General features: G+C 36.8%; 1 protein-coding gene across 1 annotated transcript in view; it reads left to right on the top strand.

Annotated features, from left to right (window-relative positions):
* Window positions 1-4,504: 4,504 nt before the first annotated feature.
* Window positions 4,505-23,315, top strand: part of RFX3 (regulatory factor X3) — a 106,611-nt gene continuing 87,800 nt past the window's right edge. Inside the window, exon 1 of the mRNA XM_039729675.1 lies at window positions 4,505-4,856. The gene's annotated coding sequence lies outside the window, so the exon portion shown is untranslated. The remainder of the gene's footprint in view (window positions 4,857-23,315) is intronic.

A 23,315-nucleotide genomic window follows, 5' to 3' on the forward strand; every position in this document is an offset into this window, starting at 1 on the left:
TGAAGATTCTACAGCATCCAGCTTTGGAATCATTGGTACAGGAAAGACATAAACCTGTTGGAGAAGTTCAGACGAGGGCCACAAGACTTAGGGCTGGAGCACCTCTACTATAATGAAAGGCTGAGAGATTTGTGGTTGAACAGCCTGGAAAAGAGAAGGCTCTTGGGAAACCTTATTGCGCCCTTTCCGTACTTTAATAAAGGGGACTTACAAGGATTAAAACAGACCTTTTAGTAGGGACTGTAGCTACAGGACAATGGTTTGAAGCTTAAGAAGGGTATACAGACTAGATATTTGGAAGAAATATTTTACAGCGAGGGTGGTAAATACTGCCAAAGGTTTCCTAGAGAGCTGGTGAATGCCCCTGGAACCATTCAAGGTCATGTTGGATATGTATTCAAACAACTTGATCTAATAAGAGATGTCCCTGCTCACTGCAGGGTGTTGGACTGGATGACTTTTATAAAACTCCATTGCAACCCAAAATATTTTAGGACTGTGATTCTGTGACATTCCAGGATGCTAGCTGAAGAAAAGTCAACATAAAAAACCCCATATACTGTTCCTGCAAACTCCAAGGGACTGACCCTATGGACCAAGACAACTTCACCTAACCATATACAAATCCCAAAATATTAGTAGGCATTTGGAGAACATGTACCACATATAGCTGGAGTAAAGGTATGCAGATTACCAAGTAAGAGGGAATATTCACTCCATAAAGAGGATAAGCAGAAAATACTCAAGAGACAAGCTAATGACTTCTTATGGCTATAAGATAAAAGAAGAGAAAGATTGTTATATGTCCTACTGTTTACCCAAAGTAAGTAATAACTGATTAACTAACTTACTTAGGTATAATTGTTTTGTCTTCTGTATATTTACAATAGTATCCAAAAGAATCATGCCTGGCAAGCAATTGGACATTGCAGCATCTAGATCTGGCTAAGTTGCCTATCCTTTAACATCAGCATCTATACATACCTCCTTTGCCTTTTTCCCCCGCATCATGAGAATTAAAATCACAAAAGTCAATGGGACTAGACTTCCAAGAAAGCAAAAGGGCTTGTTTCCTCATATAATAGCTTCCAGACAGCTGGCTTTTCTTGATGAAAGATTTTGCAAATGCGATATTTATACATGAGTTTACGGGGTGACTAGTGAAGTTCTTGGAAAAGATTCTCTGATGTAGATAAAAAGATTAATCATGCAGAGTTCAGAAAGTCATTGAAAATGGCCACAGGTTGGCAAAGTTAAACAAGTAACAAGTGCTTACACTTCTTATTGCACTTGTTGCGGCATTAACTTACACTATCTGGACCAGTAAGCATACCCATGGTCTGAATCAGTTTGATTGCTCTTACACACTTTACTTCAGTATTTTGGATTGTCTTCACACTGCTTCATAAGATGGATAGCTACTGTGTTCTGCACAACGTAGCTGACAGGAATGACTTATGATGGTATGTTTCAGGTGTGCAACAAATGGCAGAATGTACCTGAAAACCATTTGGAAATGCAAACAACCTATGAAATGGACTTAACTAAAAAATGGGCAATGCCAGATTAAATTACTAGACAGGTTAATTGTGACTTTATAAGAAATATCCAAACTGTGTAAGATTCTGTATTTCGGAAAAGTTCTGAGGGATAGCAATGTAGCTCTAATTTTATTTTCAATGTCGAAAATAAAAAACTTAAAAGTATTATAAATCTAGTATGAGAAAAAAGTAATTCATAGGAATAGTCTTCCATTACCATTCTCAACATACAAAATTGCAGTAGAAATTCCTGCATATGACACCAGTTATTTTTTTCAGAGGTGTTGAAGTTTTGAATCTGGCAACAAAAAGTGATAATTTTCAAGGTACACGAGCAACTTCTGTCCAACCATCTTTTAGTAAAAAAACACTGATTACATTCCTCTAATTCATTATCCACATAGTAAGGTATAAAATTACTTTGAGATATGCAGCATATTCTGCATCTAAGCACAAAACACAAGCCTTTTAGCAACACAACCACTTTTAATCAACACCGCTTTCATATTTAAATTTGGCAGGTTGTTTAATGCTGTCATTAGTTACAAAAATTCTACGAAGGGACTGAACGTTTTAGTGATTGTCTTGCAGCAAGTAATTGTTAAGTTCAAAAAAGGACTTAATCAAAAATAAAGATTAAACATGCATTCTTTGATAAAAATGAAATTGATAAAATGTTGGGATACAAATCTGCAGAAATTTACTTGAAATTATTTGAAACAGATTCCATTAGGTCCTGACTGATCTAAGTGGGCACCTCTGCAAATTAGCTTCATAGATAGAAGCATAAAAATATTGAAGTGATTAAATAATCTTCCTGGAACAAAAGAGCCACTTCCCTTTAACAAAGAAATTGATGATTTTCCTATAGACTGAAAAGTTGCCATAGATTCAAATATTTGCAAATATACTGGCTCAGGGAAGATGTATAGTGATATTTATATTTCAAATTTCTGCCAAGGCCTCGATTTGTCCTTTCCACACAGATAGACACATAAAGTTCCATGATTTCAGGAAGGAAATCAACAGCCCAGTGCTTTTATCCTCCAACTTTACCACATTCACCACAGCTCACCCTACTAAGGTTGCCAAGCACATAACAATGCAAGTGGCAATTGACACAACAGAAAATATCCAGAATTAAAGAGCTTAAGATCAATGTTTTCTTTAGCAACATAGATGACATGAATGTTGCTAAAGCTTTACCATGGAATTAGGTCACATCACTCTGGCAACAATTTTCTGGTGAAACTACTCAGTACCTGACACCTCTATTTAGTTTTCACCTTGTTCATATGAAATTTAAAATTGTATGAAACACAAATCATAAAACCCTTCCATGTACAAGCTAAATTAAAGTACCCTTATTTGCTAGATGGTATGAAAGATACTTATCAAAATATCTTTTACCTTTAATTGAATGCACTGGTATATAATTTTATTAAATTAGATTGCTTAGAGTCGTGTCTCATTTTCATGTTTTTGAAAAGGTTAGTCATGTGAGTGTGAGTTCTTAAAACAGCCAGACATCCAGTGAGGTTGAAGATCTCAGCTGGTTACTAGTTTAGCATCTCACAAAAATCAGGTTCCACAGCAGAAATATCAAGACATAGCCTCAGCTGTAGAAGGGTTTTAAATAGTTTTATTAATTTAAGATTGTTCTGTTATAGACTTAAATCCCTGTCAATCGATATCCTGTTTGTATATACTTAACCCTGTTTCCCAGTATTTTTCAGTAAATAGTTGCCACAGCTTAAGATGGTTACACAGGGCCCTGAAAATAAAGTAAATCTACTAATGTAAGAGCAATTTCAATTTTTTCCTGTAGGGACAGGTGGAGTAGAATTGGTTGTAGACCATTTCACACAAATGGCAGGAGGTATGAGAAAGATGTGACTGGTAAACCATAGGCTGGTAGAACAGGGGCGGACACAGACCAGTACATAGGTCAAGAGGGAACTCCACGGTTTACACGGATTAGAGGCAAGCATTACTGGCAACACAGACTGCTGCAACTGTGTATAAAAGCTTCAGAGATACTTTTCTGATTAGTAACAGGCTGCAGATGGGGATGCACGGGGACTAGCGGGAGACATAGCAGCAGCCAGTGGATGCCCGGGCACATCCACAGCCTCAACACATCCACACCCACTGGAGGAACTTGAGTTTGGCAGAGCCCTGGGACAGGCTGCCCACCGAGGTCCTGGATATCCCCTCTCTGTTTTTGAACAAAACCCACCTGGACTTGTCCCAGTGTAACCTGCTCTGGGTGACCCTGCCTTGGCACGGGAAGGGCTGGATTAGATGATCTCGAGGTCCCTTCCAGCCCTGTGACTGTATACACCTGGAAGGAGCAGACACAGCCTGTCAGGACAGCATCCGATTATCACACTTAGTGGTAACCTCCCTTGAAGTGTTTAAGGAAAGGCTAGACGTGGCACTCAGTGCTGTGTCTAGATGATGCTTGGTCACAGATTTGAATCGGCGATCTCAGAGGTCCTTTCCAACCCAATGGATTCTCTGAGTCGGTGCGCCAGCTGGGACAACGGCCCAAGGCGCGCACTGGGCCCAGGAGGCCACGTGGGCCGAGAGCGGCCACCGCGCACTCCGGGGCCTCGGCTCGGCCCTGCAGAAGTCCAGGGTCGGCAGGGCTCACGCGAGGCCACCGGCGACTCGGCGGGACAGGAAAGACGACAAGCATGATGGCGGCAGCCCTTCGCCTTCAATCGCCGCTTGTCGCCGGTGACCCACTCCTCCTCCTCCTCCTCTTCCTCCCCCTCTCGAAGATGGCAGCGCGGGCCACGGGCGGTGGGGGAGCTGCCCCTCCGCCGCCATCTTGAGGCGGGAGGGCCGGCGGCCGCCGAGCCCCTCCTGCCCGGCCTCCTGCCGGAAGTGGCGTCAGGAGGCCCCCGCGCGGCCACACCCCCGCCCGCCGGGCCTCGCGCGGTCGGGGCCGGGGGAGCCGCCGCGCGCCAGCCGTTACCGCAGGCCCCGCCCCTTCCGGGGCGCTCGGCCGCGCCGCCGCCCCCGCCTCCCTCCGTCCGCCCGTCGGTCCCTCCCTCCCGCTCCCGCTCGCCTTTTGTGAGTTATAGCAACCGTTGCCTTGTGAGTCGAGCGCCATAGTCACCGTAGTCCTGGCGACTGTTACCCATCAACAACAGCCGCTCCGCTCCCGCTCCTGCTCCTCCTCCTCCTGCCGCTGCTCCGCACCCCCTGCCTCACCGTCACCCACCACAACAACAACAACAACAACCGCAGCCGCCGCCAGCAGCAGCAACGACAGCGGGAGCGCCGCCGCAGCCCGCCCCGGCACAGGTGAATGCGCTCGGCGGGCGCACCCCGGCCCTCCCTCCTCCTCCTCCGGGAGGCATCCGGGCCCGGGCTGCGCCCTCGGGCTGCGCCCGTGGGGCTCGGGGCTCCCCGCCGGGCGCCGCGGCCCTCGCGGAGCGCCCGGGGGTGTCGGGCGGGGAGCGGGGCCGGGCGCCGCGCGGGCCGAGCGGGAGGAAAGGCTGGGCGATGCCGGGCACGCTGCGGGACCCCCAGGACAATCGCGGGGATGCGGTGGGCGTGCGTCTGAGTTGGGTCTCGTTTGTACGGGTCGGGAGATGGAGAGACCGGGGAACGCGCTGCGGCCGCAGTCAAAGGTTAATGGCTTTAAACCTGAAAAAAGCCGTAGGGATGGGAGGAAAGATGCAGCCGGGGACGGATCCTGTAGAACAGCAAGAGCAGGGGTTGATTTCCCCCTTTCACTTACAGGGGCCTTGTTCTGATTTGATTTGACTACTAAATGACTAAATGTTGCAGGTTTTCGTGTATTTGCTTTATCTTTTAATGATATTCTCGTGCTATTCATCATATCAGCCCCCCTTTTTTTGTGCTTTCTCTGTGTATTTTTTTTAATTCATAATTAATGTTGCAGTTTGTTTTCTTGCAAACTATATTTTCTTTGTATTGTGAAATGGGGTTTTGTTTAATACATACATAGAGTAGCAGGGTTGTTGTTTTTTTTTTTTCCTTATTGCACTTTTTCTGCAGGGAATTGTTTTTAAATTATGCTTTCATACGGACGGTAGCATGGAACAGTGCATGTGTAGGTCTAGTTTATTGCACAGTGAGTTACGTTCATGTGGAGAGAATCCATTTGTTTCCTTAAACTCTCCACGCTGAAGGAAATTCAAGATACTGACTGGGTTTCAGCACTAAGCAGCAAAGAAAGGAGAAAAAAAACAGTATGAAAAAGAAGTCTGTGTGATTTTGTTAGTGGTACTGCTTTTCAAGAGTACTTTTGTGAAAGGGAGAAGGGGCAGCTATTTACCCCTCAAAAAGATGTAGGAGGACTCATTTATTAATGAGTATGGTTTAATTCTTATTTTTAATCCAAAATGCTTCCTTTCTTCATCCATTTTGTGATTGCTTATTAAGATCTAAAGATTTGTGTTGTCATTGATGTCAAATCATGCTTCATATACTTTTGCATTCTTTGGATGAAATTAATTTTTGGCATCTTTTATGGAAATGAAACATTTAATATCTTAGAATTTCCATACCCACTCGCACTCTCCCCTTTGACTTGCCAAATCATGTGTTGTTTTGGTAGACTTTATTCTTTCTGAAGTGGTGACTTATTTATTTCCTCATTTATTTAGTAATATAATTAGGAAAAAAAATGTGCTTGTTTTTAATCTAAACCCTACATTTAATTGTACCTTTTCCATTTCTATATACTTAGATATCCTGTGTAAGATATGGGATTTGTCTCACATTGGAACTACCAATGAGTGTGACTGGGGCAGTTTTTTGAAGCAGGTATTAACTCAAAATCTGCTAGGTGGTTAGTGCATTGTTTAATACTGATATTCCTTGAGGCAAGGCATATTGGATCCTTTTTAAAATGTGTTTTAATATTTCATTGTTTCAATGTGTTTCATAGTTCACAAGAACTTAGAAAATAAATTATTTTAGATAATGACCAAAAGCCTCTACCTCATAATTTTTTAATTTTTTTACTCCAAGCTGAAACCACTGTGTGTTAATTTTGTAGCCCCTGATGTAAATAAGTTCTAAATACATTAAGAATTTTCAGTGTGACTTCTAGTAGTGTATCAGTTATATTGCACATCTATGCCTATGATTTTGTTGTTAGTTTCTGTGATTTATTGGTTTTGAAATAATTACTGGCATCTACTGTTGTTGAAAAGATGTCAGCTCTGCACCGTGCCTTTCATGAGTAGCTCTCTTAGAGCAGGACAGGATACTGCTCAGGACGGGATCACTTCTGGGTATTGAAATCTGTCTTTGAGAAACATGTATCCAGGCCGCTGGGTAGCAAAGGAAAGTGTGTGCCTCTGTGTGAGACAAAGTTTCTGTTCTAAGTCTGCCAGGTGATGTGTACAGGTGTTTCTGAAAAAAATCATACTAAAAGCACATGTTTTTGTCTAAAACCAAAGACCTTTATAGTACTATTTGGCTGCATTTTCCTTAGTCAGTGACTACAATTTGGCAAGTAATAAATCAGGTGTAATCACTGCTTTTAATATTATGGACTGCACTGAGAAAAGTGTTTACTCTTTATTTTTTCTGAGATAGTGCAGTGACCACAGACGAGATCTGCATTATGCATTCTGATTCCCTAATGCCCATGGGCAATGAAATAGTTTTTTATGCTATGTTTGTGATGCTAACCAATGTTTAAAAATGACATGGCTTGTGATAATTATTTATTTAATTATTAATTTATTTAAAATGCATAGGTTTTCATAACTTACAGAGTGTGACTATCTAATTTTGTTTCAATGTAACCAAATAAAACAGTAAGGATCAGCTGCTCTATTGTGCTACTAGTAAGCTAACATACATTGTGCTACTTTGGAGAACTTCTTTCCGTAAGGTAGTGTAGGTAAATGAAATCAGCATCAAAGATACTGTTAAAGGCTGTTAAAGATTTTAAAGTCATGGTGCTATAAGAGATAATTCGGTTCAGCTTTGTTAGCACTATCCCATTTCTTGTTCCTCCCTGACAGGGTGTTGTTAATCAAAAACTGCCTAGAGAAGTAAATGTTGCACTTTATTTCCATTTACTAAACTTTTGAGAAATCCGTCTGGTTTTGTTTGTTTCACTTACTTGAAATGTAAGCCAGTGTCTAAAATGCAATAGTACTTTATCATTGTAGTTCCTTTTGGTGTTGTACAAGTGTTTCTCATTTTCATGCTTTTTCACGAAGGGCTTTTTTCCCTCTAAAAATACTCTAGATTAGTTTTATTTTTTACCTGCAGTCTTCAACAGCTTACCATCTGTAAGTATGTATCATGCAGAATGCTTGAAAAAGGAATAGGCTTTAAAATATATATATGACTATTGGAATGTTTTTTAAAAATCATTGTCAGTTGGAAAGACGTATGAATGCTCTACAATACAGAATAAAAAATGAGCTTTCAGTGGCAATGTAGTGTCCTTGTAGTTGGAGTTCCATTTGAAAATCGAGCTCCTTGTCAAATTTATGTACTAGAATACAAAAAGAGAAATGTTTTGAAATTATCAATGAAAATTGTATTTAGGGTTTTTTTCCCAAGAATTAGGGCTGAAAATTTAATGAGGCTTTTAAAATGAATAACTAAAGTTTAAGACCTTTTGTTTCAATTAGCCACAAGTTTAATGTCTGTATATTTTGCCTACAGTTGGTTGTCAATCAAAACAATACTTCTCTTTTTTCACAGCTAAGATTTTGATTTTTAGATTTGGCTAAATCTAGTTTGTTAGGGACAGATGGCTGATTTAAACAGGTGTCACTTTCATTTCTTGTGCCTTGTGTTGAAACTTCCAGAGGTTTACAAAAGAGCTTCCTAAAGCAGATGGTGATCTCCACTTCTGTGATTAGAAAAATGTACTTTTGTAGGAAATTATTTTCCTAGTGATTAGGTGTATTTTAGTAGTTTGATGCGTCATATTAGAATTTATGCTTTAATCGTTAAAATGTCATAGCAGTTTGAAATGTTTCATATAATACAATGATTTTAAAATTTCTTTTCTCATTGGACTTTTAAAGGAGATATGAGTATTTTGGTGCGAAATTGAGCAGTTTGAGCATGTGGATAGCTGTAGACCTAATAACTGTTACTCTTGCAAGACCAAGAGCAGATATATTGCTTGGTGTAACATTTTGTTTCACTGCCTTATCTTTTGTACTTAAAGATTATTTCTTTTTGGAATATTTTGTAATAAAAAAGAATTACTATTAAGAACACAGGATTAGTGTCAAACAAATTATGTTTAATTTTTTTTTCTGGCACCTTGCTGTATTAGCATATTTGCAGGTTTCTTTTAAATTTTTTTATTCAGTAGTTATAATTTTCTCAATTATGAAATTGAAGTTAGTTTTCTAATAATTTTTGATATTTTTATTTCTAAGGACTCCTTTTCTCTTGTTTTTATGTTGACTTTTTTATTGCAATGACTGGTGTTTATTGTTAGTTGTTTTCTTTTTCTAACAGATGCACCAGAGGGTGCTGTGCTATTTGAAATACAAAAAGGAGAGAAAATCCTAAAAGTTTGTTCATTGAAATGCATTGATAATGCATATGAGACTTGAATAAACGTTACTGAAATTTTCACACTTTTCTGTGCACTGCAATATAGCAAACTTGCTGTTTTGACAATATTATGTTAAAAATGATAGAGTAAATTGGCTGTTCTGGATCAGATTATGTCTGTGTATGTAGATTCACACACTTAAAATGCAATTTCTGTTCATCAAAAGAAAACAAATATTTATATGTAAATTATGTCTGTTTCACATATAGCTAAAACTATTTAAGCTGTATACTCATTGAAGTACTACATGAACTCATGTAAGACACACATGCATTTTGGAGTGACCTTTATTGTATGTTATAAGTCTGTGTTCACATTTTATATAGCTAATTTGCTCATATGTGAACCCTTTTTAAAAAATGTATTGCTGTGTATAGAATTTCTTTCCTTTCTCACTGAAGCTCTTCCCAGATGAAACTGAGGTGGACATGGGGTGTATGTATTTATGAATTGCAAAAAGGACTGGATATTTTTCTCTATCAATCAGTAGTTCTGGGAAAGAAAGCCACCAACCCATCTCCCCCTCACACCCTCCCTCCGCTCCCAAAAAAACCCCACAACAAAAAACCCCTCAAAGAAAGCAAAACAAAAAAACCCAAACCAAACCAGAACAAAACAAAACAAAAAAACAAAACCAAACCCCCCCCAAAACCAACCAACCAAACAAACAAAAAAACCCACAAAAAACCAAACCAACCAAAAAAAAACCCCAAAAAACCAAAAAAACCAAAACCACACCAAAAACCCCTCCCAAACCAGCCCCTGCCTCTACATATTTATAAGTACCACTAAGTTTCATTTTAAAAAATTCTCTATGGATATATTAACCTGTCGGATTAGAAATTAATTGTAGAAACTTCTGTAGTTTAGTAACATCTATTTTTTTATCGTACCCATAAAATTAATCAGACAATTTTTTTTTCCTATGTGTAGATGGTTAATGGTGTTGAGTTTAGTGTAATTTCCCTTTGGAAACATGCAAAAAGACACAGAGTGTATCTAGGGTAGTACACCTTAAATTGCTTTGTTTTGGACACTGTTGCAAACAATTTAGTTGTTCTACCTGTTCCACTATTGTAAGTTGTTTGGTTAGTTAGGAGCTTCAGTCTTGGTGTCCTGTAATCAAGAGGTAGTGGAATATGTTGTAAATTCTATTTGATAAAGAAATTTCCCGTTTTACAATGTAAATTTTAGTGAGACTTGGTAGGTTGATTTCTAGCAATTTACACTTCCTCTTTGAATATCTAATTTATTTCTAACCTGTCTTCTTTAATTTCTTGCATAACATTAATAGCAGTGCTATGAGAATCCCAAATATTGTAAATGAATAACTGAATTGGAGTGTACTTGTAGCATTTATAACTTTATTCATTCATCAAAGAGAGGAAAGAGCAATTTAGCACTATTTTTAAAGGTCGTTTCATTCACCCATGGACCGAGTTTGTTGAGTACATCTCAGCTTCTTAAACCATCACTGAGTAAACAATCTATTTAGTTCTTTCATTTCTTCTTATTGAAGACTGATTTCAAATGAGTTTGTAAGGCCTTTAAGGCAAGAATGATGTATTTAGATTTTGTTCAGGCTTTGGGCTTTGTTCAGGCTGCTACTACAACTAATGACTCAAAGCCATGTTTGCTGTTTACGTACCACGTGGATTCTCTCTTCTGTTTTGCTTCCTCATTGTATTTAATCTAACTATGCCTTCTCTTACATACCACCTCAGGGATTTTTTCTAAACTCTGAAACTCAATGTAGTTAAATCATGCAATATTGCAAAGCAGAAATAGAAAGAGGCGTATCTGTTAAAAGGTGAAGTATGTCAGTTTGCAGGTGCCATTGACTCAGATTATTCTGCCTCAGCTGAGGTGTTCTTGGGTTTTGGTTTTTTTTTGTCTGATTACTTTTTTATGTGCTGTTAACTATACATCCTTTACAAGCAACTTTAAAAGCTTAATGGGATTCTGTGACAGAACCACTTAAAAGACAGTTATTAAGGTTATAGATCTGTATTTATTAAAAAAATATATTTTTGGTTCCAGTGAACCAGTTTATGTCTGCTGAATTTTCAGGTGATTCTTGAATAACTTTTGCCTGATTTTCTTCCCCCCTCCTCAATAGTTCCTAAATGGGGCAGGAAGAAGGGAGAGCATTCTTGCTTATGTATCTCTCTTAATCTGACAATGATATTGGATGTTTATTGAATTTCTGAAGTTTCCTTTCTAGCAGATTAGATGACTAGGACTGTCAGTTTGTACTGTTGTCTTTTGGTGTGATCTGTTGCAGATTATCCACAAAGCATTTTGAAATGTTGCTGTTGTACTGTGGGGCATCATCTTAACAAAATTAGTCTTGTCACCTGAGCTTTTTCTTCCTTGCATTGTGGTAGCATTCTGCACTGCAAAAAGCTGGGACTGAAATTAACAATGAAACTACCAGAGTTGAATGGTAAAAAGTAACTAGCATTATCTAAAGATGACTTAATCTAGTCATTATTGCTAGGGGGAAAGCAAAAATCCCCCAAAATAGCTGTAGTTCTCATGCCATTGGAAGCAGCAGTCAGTGTCAGGATTTCTGTCTTATATTAAATGTCTCATAAATTTAAAGACTTATTTTCTATTTAACTGCTGCAAAAAGTCTTAAAAATTCTCCATTTAGAGTCCTAACTGTTTTGTTGTCCCAGTAAGATGTCTGTTGTATTCTTAGCTCTTTATTGTTCTGTGGCTTGAGAGTAGATACAATAGAGTTACAGATTTAATGAAGGAAGAATGTTTCCTACCTTCTGTTTTTGCTGATGAGATGTACATTGTAGTTCTTCCATTGGGAAGGACATGTGGCTATACACAAAGGACTGTTACTTTGTCTTTCTAGTTAATATTTTATATATTGTGTTTATTATTGGAAGTCAGTGTTAAATACTTGGTATCTCAGAGAATTTATAAGATACAGTAAAGAATTAAACCTTTCCCTAACTAAAATCCCGTTCTTCCTTTTCAGCGTTTTTAAGAAAAATAGTTGTTCTATAATTGCCATTTAAAAATGAAATTTTCTCAAAATTTCTGATTGAAAAATCTGGAATAATTTAATGATCATCTGATATGCATTTTACAGTTAAGTTATAGAAAGACGTGTTTAAATATATATAGTTCAAGAGACTATTACAGGCATTTATAAAATACATTACTTAAGAAAACTATTTAGATTATTTCTGTAGGAAAGTCCATCTGTTTTCAAAGTTACATTAGCTTTGATAGTGAGGAGCAGTTGAGCTACCTGTATAGTAGATGATTTATCAAATTGATTGTTAGCTGTGAGGTGAGTTGACACACTGTGGTAGCTAAGTTCATATCTACATTTGTATTTGTCTTTAGCATATAGTTGACTCCTATTTTGTTTTGTCCACTCTGTATTAAATAAATTCAACTGAATTGCAATTTGCAGAGGAGTTGATAAATAACTCTTCCATATTCATTGTATTGTTTTCCTGTCAGATTTAGTAAATGGAAAAATGTAGAATCCAGGGTGTTTCTAGTTCCTAAGAGTTGAAACTGGGTGATAATAATAGCAATTCCCTGTAACTTCTAGGAAGTTTATTTGTTTGGCTTTCTGAAAAGCATGGAAGCTCTTCTGTGAACTATATCATCCTTACAGTTGTTTAAAAGAGTAGAATGTGCTTAGTATTAAACCATAGATTTAATGTAATTTAATATAATTATTATTTAATAATAAGTGGAGGTGAATAGGACAGAAATATAGCTTCATTCCCTTATTTTTTGGAAATATATATGAGCTGCAAGTCTGGATTTTGAAGTGAGACAAGAGTGAAGTGAGGCGATTATGATGAAAACGCAGCTCTTCATTTTCTCTTTCCAAGTGCTTTCTGATGGAAGGTTGTCCTGACTTGCTCTGGCTTTCTCCAACTTTGAAACTCCTTTCTAGTGTAAGGAGCACAGTCCTGAGAAGGTATTGCAAAGTAGTGAGCAAGTAAATGTATAGAGATTTTAGTATGCTGGGTCTGTAGTGGTGTGAAGATGAGATGGGCTTAGGGTTTTGCAAACCTCAGGCTAGTTCACAGAATTTAGGTTTTGTGTCCAAAGTACCTTTTGCTAGCAAACTTATGTCATGCTGCGGAAAGGTTTATTTGCAGCGAACTCAGAATTAGAGATGGTCCTACAAAGCAATAGTGTAATTTAGCATGTAAGTAATGATTCTGTCTTATGAAAAAGACCTTCAAGTATTTTAAAAGTTGTGAGTTTACACTGATTCAGTTGTATCTGTTTGGTGTAGTGGTTTTTTACTGTTGTTTTTTGAGGTCATTCAGATGGTCAGTTGTCAAACACTATAACCTTATGAACTTGGTCTAGGATATCCAGATTTTATGTTACTATTTTATATCCATACTTCCTGTGGAGGCATATTTAAATTTCAGATATTAAAATTTTCTGCCATGATCTTGATATGGGCCACTGAATCAATTTTTCTATCCTTAATAGGGCTTGAAGGTCTTCAGTATTTTCACTCCTTGGCCTACTTTAGTATTTATTTCTCCTTATTGAATTCTGAAGAAACTGACATTTCTTGAATTCAGGGAAGAGCTGGACACAAGATCATGATATCAATGCAGTGACCAACGTTCGTGGCCTGATGAAGATGGATTCTTCATGCAGTCTCAAATCACCAGTTAAAAGTTTGTTTGTCAGAAACATATTTCAGGCAACTGAGATTAAGAGAATTTTTAGGATTACTTTCCATGTGAAAGATTGCCATATAAGGGCACCCACTGCTTGATTTCAGGATGGAATACTAGATTATTTGGCTAAGACTTGTAACAACTCAGTACTTTAAATCTCAGAAGCTTTTAATGGCTTGTGTTCTCAACACAGATGTAAGTTTGAGATATTCACAATTCTTGTGTCAGCACAGTTGTATTTTCTGTTGCATGCTATGATCCAAGGATGGAGCTGTGCTCTTCAGGCACAGCTGAATTTCTTGAAAGCTCAACATCAACAGACTGACCATCTGTAGCCTATTGAAAAAAGGGTTAAACTGGAGCCAGTAGTTTATTTTTTTTCCCTGTACGTAAAAATAATGAGTATTTTGAAAAACTATGAGCATTTTCTTCCCATATTTTATAAAATGGGAAAAGATACAATGTCCAAGTCAGAAAAACAGGTGTATCTGGCTGATAGGAAAACAGAAGTTATGTTTTTGTCATCTGTGATAAAGAAAGCTGTGTATATGTGTGTAATTTTTGATCAGAAATGCTTTAGTACTTGTCCCAGTGTTTGCAGTATAAGAATGGGAAAGTAACAGGTTTTGGCCATTAAAAACGGCTTGAAGATGTAATTGTGTGTTAATAGTGGGAATTGAGATGTTGATTCATAATGTGTTACGTCCTCTAATGAAATTACATGTGTCATCTCCATAAAACAAACTGCATGGTCACAAGTTCAACTTTGTTTTATAGCTATGCTTCTGACCTTCCATTGATCTGTTCTCTTTGACTAATATTTAAATTTCATTTTTAAAAATAAGTTCATTTCACATGAAGTACTCTTGTCTTCCACAGACTGATACAAAAGCATTTTATGTGCTCTAGTTACAGGATTTAACTTGTTCATATGGAAATGGTTAAGTTTACCGTAATGATTCCAGAATAATTTTTGCTTTCTTGTTTCCTTCTAACATATATTTTTGAGTGTATTTAGACTATTGTTGCATAGTTATATAATTCCTAGCTAGCTCCAGTACTTTTCTCTATCCTGATAGGCAGAAAGACAAAACACATTCCAGAAACTCCAAGCCCCAAGGGCCCAAGGCCCCCGTCTTGGCTTCTCTTTGGGAGCCAAGGTTCAAACCAGCTCTTGGAGACACATTTTCATAAATAAAGTTTAGCTCCTATCTAAGCTGGGGGGGAAATTCAGGAAAGGGTAGAACCAGGGGGAATTACCTCATCACTTGTGCTTCCAATTAGGGATTCTTTTAAATTATGCTAATTTGCTAAACTTATAAAACTGTATTCACCCTGTGCAGGATGGGTATTTTTACATACCTGCCCCTTGCAGGTCTCCAGTAATGACCAGCCTTATATTACATCCTGTATTAATATTGTCTCGAAAATATATTGCTCATTTCTAGATCTTTACGGCATCAATAAAACCAAAGGAACAGGAGATGCTTAAGGTACTTAGTGCAGTATGATGTGTAGTTTGCTGTTGGTTTGGTTGATTGTTTGGGGTTTCATACTTGGTTGTTTGGGGTTTTCTTCCTTGAAGAGTGAAAGAATGTGGAAGATACTTTCATAGGAATAAGAATCATCTAGCAAGACATTTTATTTTAATCCAGGTGGTTCAGCTTGTCAAATGGAGTTACTTGTATTAGGGCAAAGGGTAAAACTGGTGGTTTTCGCATCACTTGCTGGTATGTAATTTCTGTATTGAGCATATTGTCTCAAATAATCTGCTAGCCATCCTTCACAGTGTATTATCTTTTCTTTTTTTACAGCAAACATACAGATTACCTATTATAACCACAGTTGTCTTAGAGAAATCTAGAAGAAAAGCGGTCATGAAAAAAATACTCTTTTAACCTACTTCTACAAGAATCTTCTGGCCAAAAGGGAGAGAAATGCCAGTCCTGTGAAGCTCTCTAGGGCTTCACAGACCTGTAGCTGCAGACTGCAGGCTGGGAACATAGTGGCTGAGACTACAGGTTGGATGAGACCCCCAGGTCCATGGCTGTCAGGTAGCTGAACATGTGCAAGCAGTGTGCCTTGCTGTAAGGAAGTTCAAAAATGTCTCTTGGGCTATATGGACACAGGTATAGGCAGGAAATTGAGAGAAATGTTTATCCATGTCTCTTCTGTATTTATTATACAATATTCACATGCATTTCTGCTTTTACTGTCACTCTTCTGCAGTTGTGAGAATTATGTTGGTTGGAGTAAGTTCAGCAAAGGGCCACTAAGATGGTCGGGAGCTAGAGTGCACGTGTATGAATAGGCACTGAAAGACATGGAATTGTTCAATCTAGAGAAGAGTTACAGGGATCCCAACAGCAGCCTTCCCTGGAAGTGCACTTCCTGTGGAAGTGTGTGGTGAAAGGATAGGAGACAATCACAAGAGGTTTAGATTAGACACAAGGAGACCCTTTTTCCCCATGAGGACAGCCCAACAATGCACTTTGGACCAAGTGAGGTTTTGCCATTTCCATCTTGGGAGATTATCAGCCTCTGACTGGATAAAGTCCTGGGTTGCTGGTCTAATGCCAAATCTGAACCTGCTTTGGGAGGGAAGTTGGGCTTGGCAGCTCCTGATATCCATGGCAGCCCAAGCTATACTATAATTTTACTTGGAATTTTTGCTCTACAGCTGAAGTTCCTAGACATGATCTAGTTTGCCTTCTAGTCTTGTTGGCCAGTTCAGTCCTAGGGCTGCATTTAAAACCTCACATGTAGAAGTAGAAGTGGAGGGATAGAGCTAGAGTCACAACGTAGTCCTCTTGACATATATTATAAAAACCTGGATTGGGTGCCCAGGAGATGATCTCCCTAACAACACAACTCTTGGGTTCCTTTTTTCTTCAGTGTATTACATTTCTGTTATTTTCGTCCAGCACTTCATTTTATGGATTTTGCAAACTTAGGTCTGGACACAGACTAATATTTATTTCCTCTCATTTATCCTTCAGACTTTTCACTGGAGTTCTGCAGAGGCAAAAAAAAAGTAAAAGCAGTAGCAGGAAACCAAATTTTTTTATATCTCTTAAGGAAAAGACAATGATGAGCAAAGAGTTTTATGAAAGAAGGAGGGACCTTGCTTGAATACCTGGCAAAACCAAACCCCAGTTGCTGATTTCTGTGGACATTTATTTGTGTGTATTTATCAAAGTCTTAATTTTCAGTTTTTAGTTCTTTTGTTGGAGCAAGAGAGAAGAATAAACTAAAAGAGAAAGAACTGCAAATGACATTTTTATTGGAAATTATTCAGAATTTTAAAATAAATTGGATAATTTCCTTTCTTTGTTGAAACAAGTTCAGGGGTGTTGATGAAACATTCTATATTTGGCTTACTGCCTGGTGATTTGTGAGTGATGTTCAATGTACATAACAGCCAGCAATCTGAAGAGGGTATCAATCTTTTTTGTAATGAGGGTATCTAAAATATTTTCCTGTAACTTGACTATACCTCTGTTCACTTTGATAAGAACTGGACTGTGTCCAAAAAAAAAGGATTTCAGAAGCAAGCGTGATCATTTTTGAGTACATGTAAAGAGATGTTTGTTTTTAAAAAAATATTTGCTTTATCATATAGCTACAGATATAAAATTAATAGCAATGATAAAGATCAAGAGCAAGGATCTAAGGAAGTATGTATTGCAGTAAATATTATAGGTGAAGTCAGAAAAAATAGGTTGATAATCAATGCTTCTGTTGACTGAAGCACTGGGGGTTTTTTGGTTGTTTTGGCTGGAGTTTATTATGATGGGACATTCAGATCCATAGCAAAATTAATGTACTTTGATTTCTTTTGCTCTTATTTAGCACTGCTTGAGGGATAAGTAAAAACATATGTATGCATTACTAATTATGATAAATGTAGTCTTCATAATTATGGCAGTATTAGAAAGTAATCCCTTTTTTTAAATGGAGATGTTTCATATGAGCTAATAAGCTGAGTTGAATGGAATGATTAAGGCCTGGATAAGCAGATACATTACTTATGATGTGGTTTTATTTTATTAATAAGTTGTTAAATTTATCTCGTCAAATTTGAGAATTTGAGTTAAAGAGGGGTGTAGGATTTCTGTAAAGTGTTTCCAGTGAATTTTTTCCAAGGAAAAAATAATTTTTCTGATTGAGTAAAGTACGTGAATGCACAGTGAGACTCAGAGTGCCCTAAATGATCTAATACTATGACATAGTCAGTACCTGTTTCAAGTACCTCTATTCTATTGTGCTAGTATTTTAGAATGTTCCTGTCAAGTCCTGCCTGACTTTTCAAAGTCAGTGATTAAAATGAATATCAAGAAAGTCAAGTAGTAGAAATGCTGGTGGGCAAGACAAGAAGCTGCAATGAGGAAAACAAGTGAAATAAAGATATCTCAAAATTTATATAATTAGTGTTCAGTGTTGTTGTTGTACGTGTCGTAGTTTAGATTTCTGTATTTCCAGATTATAAAGAGATAGGTAATGATATTTGTTTGATATTATTTTTACCGTTACTTGGCAATTATGGAAGAACAATGAAATGTTATATAGTTGTATGTCTTTATCTTAAGACTTAGAAATCAAATTCAGTTTCTGCTGTTCATGACATAAATCCTGTATAAATATTGTGGCTGGATGTTCTTTATATTTGATTTTTTTTTTTATTCTCTGTAGGTGCAGTAGGCTGGAGCCAAATTAAAAAAAGTTACCAAATAATTACAAAAATCAGTTACCATTACCTTTTCTCAAACCATCTTTTGGAATGTAATATTACTTCCTGAGCATCAAGCATTTTGTCAGATTATATGAAAATTTCCATTAGGAATGTTTTGTAACATTAGAAGCCAGAAAACTAATAAACAAACAAATATGCTTTGGATCCAATTGTGCAATTCTTAATATTCAATTTGTATTATAAGTACATTTACTGTGAAAATAGAGATTAGTTAAATACTCAGTGTTGTATAGTACCAGTCATCATCATTGTCATTGATTAATGACATTCTTCCCTCTTTTTAAAATAATTAATGAATTTTCCTTAAATTTTTACTTTTTTATTATATTTTATTTTCATTTCTGTATGCTGGTATGCCTTTCATTATTCTTTACTTCACTTGAGTTTTACATTGTACCTAATTTTTTTTAACCCAGGTTTTTGATTTCAGGGCAAAAAAGCCATGCTAGATAAACCTAGCTAATAAGAATCCTTATGCATGTTTTCATTCTACAGCTTGATGTTTTCAAATGCTTTCTTCAGTCAATCTTAGCTAAGAGCTTAGCGAACTGTTTCTTTGAAAGAAAAGTAGTGGTGAGTAAAAAGGATTTAATAATTTTAGGATATTGTTTATAAATAAATGCCTGTAGGCTGAAAGTATAAGTTGAAATGGTTTGTTCTAAGTCACACATGGAATAAAAATAAAAGATTGGTATCTATCCAGGAAATACAAGCTGTGGTTTGTTAAATCACTATCTTTTCAGGTGCTCAGTACTTTTACGTTGGAAAAGCAGAACAGAATGTGCTGTGGAACTGTGTGTCTTTTACAGTGAGGTCAACAAAAAGCCATGTGGGAAGGTTTTTGTATGTTTGGCTTACAGAATTTTTTTTGTATGATTTGTATGTGTTTTAAATGTTAAAATAGATTTCATTTCATGTGACATCAAAATCAACACCGGTAGTAACAGTGTCTTGTGAATAAATATCTGCTTGTGAAAGCTAATGTGTTGGCAAAGGTCACACAGGAAGGCAAACAAAGTTATAATTAATATCTTAAATAATGTTGTCAAATGTGATAGTAAATTTCAAGCATGTTTGGTAAAATATTATTTTGTAGTGAGAGGTTTTTTTGTTGTTGCTTTCAATATAATGCATTTCTTTCCCGTAGAATTGCTGCTGCTGAATTTGCTCTTAAATTGAGTATAAATTTCTTAAATAATAAAAGAAAGAACATGGTAAACATAGTGGAATATTAGTTGCCTTGTTACAGTTACAATACTTTAAATACATGGTTACAAAGCTAAGTAGATTTCTAAAGAGATATTTAAATTTCAGATGGTAGGGAAGGGTAAAGGATATCTTTAGGACATAAAGCAGGATTCTATAACGAAACAGCCTTCTTTAAATGGGTTTCTAAATTTCTAAGTTTGTAAATCTTCCTTTCTCTCTCTTGCTTTCAAATAAAGTATATGCCAGTCTTGAGGGTTTTTTTATGTCAGCATTTTTTCCTTCTTTTGCATTTATAATGTATTTCTTTTTTTGCTGCTTTATTATATCATCATTGGTGACAGTAATATCTGCTTACATATATTTTCCAATTCCAATTATTTTTTCAGTACTTTTGTGGCACTCACCTTTAGTTATTAAGCTCTGTGGTTCAGTATCCACAGTTTTGCTGCTTGGTTTTTTTCCCCTTTTGTTGTTGGATACCTGGCTTGGATGTGGTTTAATATTTAACAGTTTACCTGAGGTAGTGGGGTGTGACTAGTCTGGTAAGCATCACGCTGTGCTGACACGGTTGTAGGGATTGCCTAAGGTGCCAAGATTGGCTTTCAGGGACTTGATTTTTTATTTACGAACAGCCACTTTGCTTTTATGTTTGCTAATCTCTAGCTTTCTCTCCGAGTGCTTTAGCCTGCTTCATGGCAATGTATACAGAATTGATACTTAAAAATATATTTGGAAGAACATTCTTTTAGTCAGTTTGATATAATTGGAAATAACTTGAATTGAAAAATTCAGAATCTGTTCTTTTAATGGCTACATAAAAATAGGTAAATCTCCAGACTCTGTTACCCTGTTAACCCCAGTTACTGAGGAGTGGAATGCTTGAAGAATATCTTAAAATAAGATCTTGAGTCATTTGGGGGTTTTGGTGGAGGTGGTATATTTGTTGTTGTTGTTTCAGGAAACTCAGAGGAGCAGTTGTATGGACCGTGTATTTGGTTTGGACTAACTGTGGTGGTAATGAATTCTATCCTAAGAATAGGATTCTAGAATTATGGGAGAAACATTACCTTCATAAGTAATCTTACTAATGTGGAATTGTCTCCTAGAGCCAAGGGAATGTTCAGCTTGTACAACTTATTTGAATGGCCAGTTTACAAGTAAGTTATCTTCTGTAATAAAGGATGAAGGAAGCTTAGGCTTGTCCTTAAGCTAATTATAGTGAGACCTGGTCAAGGTCTTTTACTAAACTGTCAGTGAAGACAACCAGAGTGTCTCACCAAATTGAAGGCATCAAGGCATGTTTGTGTAAAAAAACCGCTGATGTCTACAAATTTCATTTCCTTCACTAACATTAAAGTAAATATACTTACAGAAGAACATTTAAGGAAAAATGGTGGATGGATGTAGCTTTGGATCTGTTCTCTTTGTCAAAGTCCTCCTTTTCTCTAATAAATTCTTGGGCAACACAGAAGTACATTACAAGCTCTAACAAAAATGTTGACTGCAGAACTTAATTCAGATAATCAGTACCTACTTTTTAATTATAAACCTTAGGTAGTTTTACAGCATGACATGCTTCTATTATTCCTCTAGCTGTATCTAGGTTGTTGGTGTTGTCCAAGCAGCCTGTCATCTTTGAGGTCATGATAGGTCTAGGGTAACATATGATAGGTCTAGGGTAACATATTACAGTGATTCTTTTCTTACAAAATTGTAAAACATAAACTGGCAATGGTGGTTATACACAGCAATACTTTAGATTTATGGATTTGGCTAGAATGTGTTTCATTCTGGCATTTTATTGTAGACTCTACTAGATTTGTGGCTGTCAACTGTTCCAAGCTAGATCCCTCAAGTACAGGGGCTAATGCAGGTTTTTTTTAATTTATTTGAGTGTTACCCTGACACGGGTGAAAAGTTCGGTTTTGCCTTTGAAACAGATTTAGCAAACTTAAAAATTCTGGAAAAGTAACAAAGCTGTAGTTGGAAGAGTTTGAATTCATGAATGCATTCTGCTGATATTTGTTGTTTTACCCTCAATCATCTGAGATTTTTTTCTTCAGAACACTCTTCACATTTGTTATTGTTTTCATGGTTCCCCTAAAAAAACATCAGCCACTGAGTAGTACAAAGTATTTTGGAAAGGATAAACCCTAGCATTTCCTTATATCGCTATTGGAATCCATTTGTGGCACTGTCTTTTACATCTGTTGTCTAGATAACTGATCTTAATATTTCCAATAACTACTAGGACAGTGCAATAATTTCTTAAATTTGTACTCTTAAGAAAATAAATTTGGTGGGGTTTTTTTTTTTTTGTTGCTGTTGTTGTTGGATTTTTTTTTTGGTGGGTTTTTTTTGTGGGTTTTTTTTTTTCTGATATGCCTGTCTGTCTTATTCAAAAGATGATTAGAAGTTTCAGAAAAACATACTAGCAAAATAATTAGTTTGAAAAGGTAAGAAACAATAGGTGCTACCATTGAAGAAGAGGCATTTGCAACTTTTCACTCCCAACATTCTGGATAGTCAGGCAGCAAATACTCACAATTCATCTTAGAGTGCTGTATGGACCCATTTAAAGGACCAAGCTGGAGGAAATGCTGCTTTCTTAATTCTGGTGCCATGGAAGAACTTGTTCTTTGATGCAGACTGGAACTGCCTCAGATTATTAGAAAGAAAAGCCGTAATAATCAGCTCTTTTGCTTGTCATTTTCTTAGCCAATCTTCAGTAGATTTACAAAAATATTGCTGAAAGAAATTAATCTATAAAGATTTACATAGATATCTAATATGTAGAATATGTAAAGGTGACAAAGACACACAAAACTAGAACTCACTTGACATCTGCTTAGAGGGTTGTTGAACATCTTTTGATATAGATTATAAATAAGAAATATTCTGACATTTCAGAGTTAGTTCTTTTTTTCCTCAATTTTCCACTTCTGTTATCTAGAGTATGAAAATTGTGTGAAAATGTATTGTTCTGTCAAAAGTTTATTATAAAATATCTTTGCAGAGTATGTTTAGCAACTCCATTATACTAGCTGGTTGGTATGTGAAGGTTAGACTTTAATGGGTTTTGGAGTTAACAGATTTTAGCTTTGCTAATTTAAATGATGGGTTAGAGGAAATACGGCTGTCTGCTTTGTTGTATTGTGCAGTATAGGCCAGATATATTGCTTCTGTGGAATTTTTTGGAGTTTGTGTTTGTATACCATATTCAGTTCTTCCCTTGTAACTTTTTTTAACGGTATGCCTGGAATTAGGGTTGCCTAAGGAGAGTGTTAATCTATTTAAATAAACTGGTTAGAGCCATAGGAGAGGGCCTGTGGTGTTTTCAAGGCTTCTCAGCCTGAAAGTGCCGCATAACCCTTTTAGGTTGCATGGCAACGGGCTCCTAGCAACAATAATAGATTGAATTTCCAATAGTGACTAGGCCGGATGTAATAATAAAGCAAGAGTACAAACAGTTGTCATGGTTTTCTTTTCACAGTAAACTAGTGTTAAATTTAGGGAGATTCTGTTTCTCAAAGTGG

The sequence above is a fragment of the Passer montanus genome, unplaced genomic scaffold (genome assembly GCF_014805655.1).
Source record: "Passer montanus isolate IOZ18808 unplaced genomic scaffold, ASM1480565v1 scaffold7, whole genome shotgun sequence".
Lineage (NCBI taxonomy): Eukaryota > Metazoa > Chordata > Aves > Passeriformes > Passeridae > Passer > Passer montanus.